At 34.9% G+C, this 12,394-nt stretch overlaps 1 protein-coding gene across 1 annotated transcript in view; it reads left to right on the forward strand.

The window, feature by feature from the left end:
* The window catches only part of LOC141155257 (class I histocompatibility antigen, F10 alpha chain-like), a 41,466-nt gene that overhangs the window by 14,206 nt on the left and 14,866 nt on the right, over positions 1 to 12,394 (forward strand). The window lies entirely within an intron of this gene.

The following is a 12,394-nucleotide window of genomic DNA, read 5'->3' on the forward strand; positions in this document are numbered from 1 at the left end:
GTCCTGCGCGCACAATGTCTGTCTGATCACATGACTGTGACATCAGCTAGGTCCTGTCAGTATGTGTGTGTGTGCAAGGGATGCATATATAAACTCTGCTTGATGGGATACAGGTGTGTTCTGTGAGAGAGGCGTAAGGCCTGTTCCCATGTGTGTGGGACACCGACCGTGTGAGGCCTAGTGAGGCCGAGTGAAGCCTGGTGCCTGAAAGGCAGAGCCTGTTTCCTGTGTTGATGTCAGTGGCCTTTGAGGGAACGACGGCTAGAGACCCCCACCTGGGAAGCCGCAAAGCCACAGTGGTGGCAGAGTAATAGACTGAGACAGCTAAACCCGGCAAAGGTAATACACTACGTTATATGGACATTGCTATGGACATTGCTATATGATTACCTTGCTGAAGGCTGTACCTGGAGCAAGTGGGCCTGTGTGTCACTTGGCTCATGAATATTGTATATATGTGTGTCGGCGTGCCACTGAGTTGTACCCGGTCATATTTGGTTTATGAAGTAATAAACTGCAGCATTGTGGAAAAACCGGAAAGACATTGCACGTGTGCATTGATTGTCGCAGCGAAGCGAGTATCCCCCACTATGATGACTAGTGCTGCCCTACACTGTGCATACATTATATATGTGCTCTATGTAACATGTCACACACATCGTACATATCACTGTACATACATTATTTATGTGCTCTATGTAACATGTCACACACATCGTACATATCACTGTACATACATTATATACAGTACAGACCAAAAGTTTGGACACACCTTCTCATTTAAAGATTTTTCTGTATTTTCATGACTATGAAAATTGTACATTCACACTGAAGACATCAGAACTATGAATTAACACATGTGGAATTATATACTTAACAAAAAAGTGTGAAACAACTGAAAATATGTCTTATATTCTAGGTTCTTCAAAGTAGCCACCTTTTGCTTTGATGACTGCTTTACACACTCTTAGCATTCTCTTGATGAGCTTCAAGAGGTAGTCACCGGAAATGGTCTTCCAACAATCTTGAAGGAGTTCACAGAGATGCTTAGCACTTGTTGGCCCTTTTGCCTTCACTCTGCTGTCCAGCTCTCCCCAAACCATCTCGATTGGGTTCAAGTCTGGTGACAGGGGAGGCCAGGTCATCTGGTGTAGCACCTCATCACTCTCATTCTTGGTCAAATAGCCCTTACACAGTCTGGAGGTGTGTTTGGGGTCATTGTCCTGTTGAAAAATAAATGATGGTCCAACTAAACGCAAACCGGATGGAATAGCATGCCGCTGCAAGATGCTGTGGTAGCCATGCTGGCTCAGTATGCCTTCAATTTTGTCACCAGCAAAGCTCCCCCACACCATCACACCTCCTCCTCCATGCTTCACGGTGGGAACCAGGCATGTAGAGTCCATCCGTTCACCTTTTCTGCGTCGCACAAAGACACGGTGGTTGGAACCAAAGGTCTCAAATTTGGACTCATCAGACCAAAGCACAGATTTCCACTGGTCTAATGTCCATTCCTTGTGTTCTTTAGCCCAAACAAGTCTCTTCTGCTTGTTGCCTGTCCTTAGCAGTGGTTTCCTAGCAGCTATTTTACCATGAAGGCCTGCTGCACAAAGTCTCCTCTTAACAGTTGTTGTAGAGATGTGTCTGCTGCTAGAACTCTGTGTGGCATTGACCTGGTCTCTAATCTGAGCTGCTGTTAACCTGCGATTTCTGAGGCTGGTGACTCGGATAAACTTATCCTCAGAAGCAGAGGTGACTCTTGGTCTTCCTTTCCTGGGGTGGTCCTCATGTGAGCCAGTTTCTGTGTAGCGCTTGATGGTTTTTGCAACTGCACTTGGGGACACTTTCAAAGTTTTCCCAATTTTTCGCACTGACTGACCTTCATTTCTTAAAGTAATGATGGCCACTCGTTTTTCTTTACTTAGCTGCTTTTATCTTGCCATAATATAAATTCTAACAGTCTATTCAGTAGGACTATCAGCTGTGTATCCACCTGACTTCTGCACAACAAAACTGATGGTCCCAACCCCATTTATAAGGCAAGAAATCCCACTTATTAAACCTGACAGGGCACACCTGTGAAGTGAAAACCATTTCCGGTGACTACCTCTTGAAGCTCATCAAGAGAATGCCAAGAGTGTGCAAAGCAGTCATCAAAGCAAAAGGTGGCTACTTTGAAGAACCTAGAATATAAGACATATTTTCAGTTGTTTCACACTTTTTTGTTAAGTATATAATTCCACATGTGTTAATTCATAGTTTTGATGCCTTCAGTGTGAATGTACAATTTTCATAGACATGAAAATACAGAAAAATCTTTATATGAGAAGGTGTGTCCAAACTTTTGGTCTGTACTGTATGTGCCCTATGTAACATGTCACACATCGTACATATCACTGTACATACATTATATATGTGCCCAATGTAACATGTCACACATTGTACATATCACTGTACATACATTATATATGTGCCCTATGTAACATGTCACACATCGTACATATCACTGTACATACAATATATATGTGCTCTATGTAACATGTCACACATCGTACATATCACTGTACATACATTATATATGTGCCCTATGTAACATGTCACACACATCATACATATCACTGTACATACATTATATATGTGCTCTATGTAACATGTCACACATCGTACATATCACTGTACATACATTATATATGTGCTCTATGTAACATGTCACACACATCATACATATCACTGTACATACATTATATATGTGCTCTATGTAACATGTCACACATTGTACATATCACTGTACATACATTATATATGTGCTCTATGTAACATGTCACACATCGTCCATATCACTGTACATACATTATATATGTGCCCTATGTAACATGTCACACATTATACATATCACTGTACATACATTATATATGTGCTCTATGTAACATGTCACACATTATACATATCACTGTACATACATTATATATGTGCTCTATGTAACATGTCACACACATCGTACATATCACTGTACATACAATATATATGTGCTCTATGTAACATGTCACACATCGTACATATCACTGTACATACATTATATATGTCTCTATGTAACATGTCACACATCGTCCATATCACTGTACATACATTATATATGTGCCCTATGTAACATGTCACACATTATACATATCACTGTACATACATTATATATGTGCTCTATGTAACATGTCACACACATCGTACATATCACTGTACATACAATATATATGTGCTCTATGTAACATGTCACACATCGTACATATCACTGTACATACATTATATATGTGCCCTATGTAACATGTCACACATCGTACATATCACTGTACATACATTATATATGTGCTCTATGTAACATGTCACACACATCGTACATATCACTGTACATACATTATATATGTGCTCTATGTAACATGTCACACATCGTACATATCACTGTACATACATTATATATGTGCTCTATGTAACATGTCACACATCGTACATATCACTGTACATACATTATATATGTGCTCTATGTAACATCACACACAACGTACAGATCACTGTACATACATTATATATGTGCTCTATGTAACATGTCACACATCGTACATATCACTGTACATACATTATATATGTGCTCTATGTAACATGTCACACATCGTACATATCACTGTACATACATTATATATGTCTCTATGTAACATGTCACACATCGTACATATCACTGTACATACATTATATATGTGCCCTATGTAACATGTCACACACATCATACATATCACTGTACATACATTATATATGTCTCTATGTAACATGTCACACATCGTACATATCACTGTACATACATTATATATGTGCTCTATGTAACATGTCACACATCGTACATATCACTGTACATACATTATATATGTGCCCTATGTAACATGTCACACATCGTACATATCACTGTACATACATTATATATGTGTTCTATGTAACATGTCACACATCGTACATATCACTGTACATACATTATATATGTGCTCTATGTAACATGTCACACATCGTACATATCACTGTACATACATTATATATGTGCTCTATGTAACATGTCACACATCGTACATATCACTGTACATACATTATATATGTGCTCTATGTAACATGTCACACATCGTACATATCACTGTACATACATTATATATGTGCCCTATGTAACATGTCACACATCGTATATATCACTGTACATACATTATATATGTCTCTATGTAACACGTCACACATCGTACATATCACTGTACATACATTATATATGTGCTCTATGTAACATGTCACACATCGTACATATCACTGTACATACATTATATATGTGCTCTATGTAACACGTCACACATCGTATATATCACTGTACATACATTATATATGTGCTCTATGTAACACGTCACACATCGTACATATCACTGTACATACATTATATATGTGCCCTATGTAACATGTCACACATCGTACATATCACTGTACATACATTATATATGTGCCCTATGTAACATGTCACACATCGTACATATCACTGTACATACATTATATATGTGCTCTATGTAACATGTCACACATCGTACATGTCACTGTACATACATTATATATGTGCTCTATGTAACATGTCACACATCGTACATATCACTGTACATACATTATATATGTGCTCTATGTAACATCACACACAACGTACAGATCACTGTACATACATTATATATGTGCTCTATGTAACATGTCACACATCGTACATATCACTGTACATACATTATATATGTGCTCTATGTAACATGTCACAGATCGTACATATCACTGTACATACATTATATATGTCTCTATGTAACATGTCACACATCGTACATATCACTGTACATACATTATATATGTGCTCTATGTAACATGTCACACATCGTACATATCACTGTACATACATTATATATGTCTCTATGTAACATGTCACACATCGTACATATCACTGTACATACATTATATATGTGCCCAATGTAACATGTCACACATTGTACATATCACTGTACATACATTATATATGTGCCCTATGTAACATGTCACACATCGTACATATCACTGTACATACAATATATATGTGCTCTATGTAACATGTCACACATCGTACATATCACTGTACATACATTATATATGTGCTCTATGTAACATGTCACACATCGTCCATATCACTGTACATACATTATATATGTGCCCTATGTAACATGTCACACATTATACATATCACTGTACATACATTATATATGTGCTCTATGTAACATGTCACACATCGTACATATCACTGTACATACATTATATATGTGCTCTATGTAACATGTCACACATCGTACATATCACTGTACATACATTATATATGTCTCTATGTAACATGTCACACATCGTACATATCACTGTACATACATTATATATGTGCTCTATGTAACATGTCACACATCGTACATATCACTGTACATACATTATATATGTGCCCTATGTAACATGTCACACATCGTACATATCACTGTACATACATTATATATGTCTGTATGTAACATGTCACACATCGTACATATCACTGTACATACATTATATATGTGCTCTATGTAACATGTCACACATCGTACATATCACTGTACATACATTATATATGTCTCTATGTAACATGTCACACATCGTACATATCACTGTACATACATTATATATGTGCTCTATGTAACATCACACACAACGTACAGATCACTGTACATACATTATATATGTGCTCTATGTAACATGTCACACATCGTACATATCACTGTACATACATTATATATGTGCTCTATGTAACATGTCACACATCGTACATATCACTGTACATACATTATATATGTGCTCTATGTAACACGTCACACATCGTATATATCACTGTACATACATTATATATGTGCTCTATGTAACATGTCACACATCGTACATATCACTGTACATACATTATATATGTGCTCTATGTAACATCACACACAACGTACAGATCACTGTACATACATTATATATGTGCTCTATGTAACATGTCACACATCGTACATATCACTGTACATACATTATATATGTCTCTATGTAACATGTCACACATCGTACATATCACTGTACATACATTATATATGTGCCCTATGTAACATGTCACACATCGTACATATCACTGTACATACATTATATATGTGCTCTATGTAACATGTCACACATCGTACATATCACTGTACATACATTATATATGTGCTCTATGTAACATGTCACACATCGTACATATCACTGTACATACATTATATATGTGCCCTATGTAACATGTCACACATTGTACATATCACTGTACATACATTATATATGTGCTCTATGTAACATGTCACACATCGTACATACATTATATATGTGCTCTATGTAACATGTCACACATCGTACATATCACTGTACATACATTATATATGTGCTCTATGTAACATGTCACACATCGTACATATCACTGTACATACATTATATATGTGCTCTATGTAACACGTCACACATCGTACATATCACTGTACATACATTATATATGTGCTCTATGTAACATGTCACACATCGTACATATCACTGTACATACATTATATATGTGTTCTATGTAACATGTCACACATCGTACATATCACTGTACATACATTATATATGTGCTCTATGTAACATGTCACACATCGTACATATCACTGTACATACATTATATATGTGCCCTATGTAACATGTCACACATCGTACATATCACTGTACATACATTATATATGTGCTCTATGTAACATGTCACACATCGTACATACATTATATATGTGCTCTATGTAACATGTCACACATCGTACATATCACTGTACATACATTATATATGTGCTCTATGTAACATGTCACACATCGTACATATCACTGTACATACATTATATATGTGCCCTATGTAACATGTCACACATCGTACATATCACTGTACATACATTATATATGTGTTCTATGTAACATGTCACACATCGTACATATCACTGTACATACATTATATATGTGCTCTATGTAACATGTCACACACATAGTACATATCACTGTACATACATTATATATGTGCCCTATGTAACATGTCACACATCGTACATATCACTGTACATACATTATATATGTGCTCTATGTAACATGTCACACATCGTACATATCACTGTACATACATTATATATGTGCCCTATGTAACATGTCACACATCGTACATATCACTGTACATACATTATATATGTGCTCTATGTAACATGTCACAGATCGTACATATCACTGTACATACATTATATATGTTCCCTATGTAACATGTCACACATCGTACATATCACTGTACATACATTATATATGTTCCCTATGTAACATGTCACACATCGTACATATCACTGTACATACATTATATATGTGCTCTATGTAACATGTCACACATCGTACATATCACTGTACATACATTATATATGTGCCCTATGTAACATGTCACACATCGTACATATCACTGTACATACATTATATATGTGCTCTATGTAACATGTCACACATCGTACATATCACTGTACATACATTATATATGTGCTCTATGTAACATGTCACACATCGTACATATCACTGTACATACATTATATATGTGCTCTATGTAACATGTCACACATCGTACATATCACTGTACATACATTATATATGTGCCCTATGTAATATGTCACTCATCGTACATATCACTGTACATACATTATATATGTCTCTATGTAACATGTCACACATCGTACATATCACTGTACATACATTATATATGTGCCCTATGTAACATGTCACACATCGTACATATCACTGTACATACATTATATATGTCTCTATGTAACATGTCACACATCGTACATATCACTGTACATACATTATATATGTCTCTATGTAACATGTCACACATCGTACATATCACTGTACATACATTATATATGTGCCCTATGTAACATGTCACACATCGTACATATCACTGTACATACATTATATATGTGTTCTATGTAACATGTCACACATCGTACATATCACTGTACATACATTATATATGTGCTCTATGTAACATGTCACACATCGTACATATCACTGTACATACATTATATATGTGCCCTATGTAACATGTCACACATCGTACATATCACTGTACATACATTATATATGTGCTCTATGTAACATGTCACACATCGTACATATCACTGTACATACATTATATATGTGCTCTATGTAACATGTCACACATCGTACATATCACTGTACATACATTATATATGTGCCCTATGTAACATATCACACATCGTACATATCACTGTACATACATTATATATGTGCTCTATGTAACATGTCACATATCGTACATATCACTGTACATACATTATATATGTGCCCTATGTAACATGTCACACATCGTACATATCACTGTACATACATTATATATGTGCTCTATGTAATATGTCACATATCGTACATATCACTGTACATACATTATATATGTGCTCTATGTAACATGTCACACATCGTACATATCACTGTACATACATTATATATGTGCTCTATGTAACATGTCACATATCGTACATATCACTGTACATACATTATATATGTGCTCTATGTAACATGTCACACATCGTACATATCACTGTACATACATTATGTATGTGCTCTATGTAACATGTCACACACATAGTACATATCACTGTACATACATTATATATGTGCCCTATGTAACATGTCACACATCGTACATATCACTGTACATACATTATATATGTGCCCTATGTAACATGTCACACATCGTACATATCACTGTACATACATTATATATGTGCTCTATGTAACATGTCACACATCGTACATATCACTGTACATACATTATATATGTGCTCTATGTAACATGTCACACATCGTACATATCACTGTACATACATTATATATGTGCTCTATGTAACATGTCACACATCGTACATATCACTGTACATACATTATATATGTCTCTATGTAACATGTCACACATCGTACATATCACTGTACATACATTATATATGTGCTCTATGTAACATGTCACACATCGTACATATCACTGTACATACATTATATATGTGCCCTATGTAACATGTCACACACATCATACATATCACTGTACATACATTATATATGTGCTCTATGTAACATGTCACACATCGTACATATCACTGTACATACATTATATATGTCTCTATGTAACATGTCACACATCGTACATATCACTGTACATACATTATATATGTCTCTATGTAACATGTCACACATCGTACATATCACTGTACATACATTATATATGTGTTCTATGTAACATGTCACACATCGTACATATCACTGTACATACATTATATATGTGCTCTATGTAACATGTCACACATCGTACATATCACTGTACATACATTATATATGTGCTCTATGTGACATGTCACACATCGTACATATCACTGTACATACATTATATATGTGCCCTATGTAACATGTCACACATCGTACATATCACTGTACATACATTATATATGTGCTCTATGTAACATGTCACACATCGTACATATCACTGTACATACATTATATATGTGCTCTATGTAACATGTCACACATCGTACATATCACTGTACATACATTATATATGTGCCCTATGTAACATGTCACACATCGTACATATCACTGTACATACATTATATATGTGCTCTATGTAACATGTCACACATCGTACATATCACTGTACATACATTATATATGTGCTCTATGTAACATGTCACACATCGTACATATCACTGTACATACATTATATATGTGCTCTATGTAACATGTCACACATCGTACATATCACTGTACATACATTATATATGTCTCTATGTAACATGTCACACATCGTACATATCACTGTACATACATTATATATGTGCTCTATGTGACATGTCACACATCGTACATATCACTGTACATACATTATATATGTGCCCTATGTAACATGTCACACATCGTACATATCACTGTACATACATTATATATGTGCTCTATGTAACATGTCACACATCGTACATATCACTGTACATACATTATATATGTGCTCTATGTAACATGTCACACATCGTACATATCACTGTACATACATTATATATGTGCCCTATGTAACATGTCACACATCGTACATATCACTGTACATACATTATATATGTGCTCTATGTAACATGTCACACATCGTACATATCACTGTACATACATTATATATGTGCCCTATGTAACATGTCACACATCGTACATATCACTGTACATACATTATATATGTGCCCTATGTAACATGTCACACACATAGTACATATCACTGTACATACATTATATATGTGCTCTATGTAACATGTCACACACATAGTACATATCACTGTACATACATTATATATGTGCCCTATGTAACATGTCACACATCGTACATATCACTGTACATACATTATATATGTGCTCTATGTAACATGTCACACATCGTACATATCACTGTACATACATTATATATGTGCCCTATGTAACATGTCACACATCGTACATATCCCTGTACATACATTATATATGTGCCCTATGTAACATGTCACACATCGTACATATCACTGTACATACATTATATATGTGCCCTATGTAACATGTCACACATCGTACATATCACTGTACATACATTATATATGTGCTCTATGTAACATGTCACACATCGTACATATCCCTGTACATACATTATATATGTGCCCTATGTAACATGTCACACATCGTACATATCACTGTACATACATTATATATGTGCCCTATGTAACATGTCACACATCGTACATATCACTGTACATACATTATATATGTGCCCTATGTAACATGTCACACATCGTACATATCCCTGTACATACATTATATATGTGCCTTATGTAACATGTCACACATCGTCCATATCACTGTACATACATTATATATGCCTCTATGTAACATGTCACACATCGTACATATCACTGTACATACATTATATATGTGCTCTATGTAACATGTCACACATCGTCCATATCACTGTACATACATTATATATGTGCTCTATGTAACATGTCACACATCGTACATATCACTGTACATACATTATATATGTGCTCTATGTAACATGTCACACATCGTACATATCACTGTACATACATTATATATGTGCTCTATGTAACATGTCACACATCGTACATATCACTGTACATACATTATATATGTGTTCTATGTAACATGTCACACATCGTACATATCACTGTACATACATTATATATGTGTTCTATGTAACATGTCATATATCGTACATATCACTGTACATACATTATATATGTGCTCTATGTAACATGTCACACATCGTACATATCACTGTACATACATTATATATGTGTTCTATGTAACATGTCACACATCGTACATATCACTGTACATACATTATATATGTGTTCTATGTAACATGTCATATATCGTACATATCACTGTACATACATTATATATGTGCTCTATGTAACATGTCACACATCGTACATATCACTGTACATACATTATATATGTCTCTATGTAACATGTCATATATCGTACATATCACTGTACATACATTATATATGTGCCCTATGTAACATGTCACACATCGTACATATCACTGTACATACATTATATATATGTCTCTATGTAACATGTCATATATCGTACATATCACTGTACATACATTATATATGTGCTCTATGTAACATGTCACACATCGTCCATATCACTGTACATACATTATATATGTCTCTATGTAACATGTCACACATCGTACATATCACTGTACATACATTATATATGTGTTCTATGTAACATGTCACACATCGTACATATCACTGTACATACATTATATATGTCTCTATGTAACATGTCATATATCGTACATATCACTGTACATACATTATATATGTGCTCTATGTATCATGTCACACATCGTACATATCACTGTACATACATTATATATGTCTCTATGTAACATGTCACACATCGTACATATCACTGTACATACATTATATATGTCTCTATGTAACATGTCACACATCGTACATATCACTGTACATACATTATATATGTGCTCTATGTAACATGTCACACATCGTACATATCACTGTACATACATTATATATGTGCTCTATGTAACGTGTCACACATCGTACATATCACTGTACATACATTATATATGTGCTCTATGTAACATGTCACACATCGTACATATCACTGTACATACATTATATTTGTGCTCTATGTAACGTGTCACACATCGTACATATCACTGTACATACAT

Source organism: Phyllobates terribilis, unplaced genomic scaffold (assembly GCF_046119375.1).
Source record: "Phyllobates terribilis strain yellow unplaced genomic scaffold, ASM4611937v1 Scaffold_7__3_contigs__length_470593459, whole genome shotgun sequence".
Lineage (NCBI taxonomy): Eukaryota > Metazoa > Chordata > Amphibia > Anura > Dendrobatidae > Phyllobates > Phyllobates terribilis.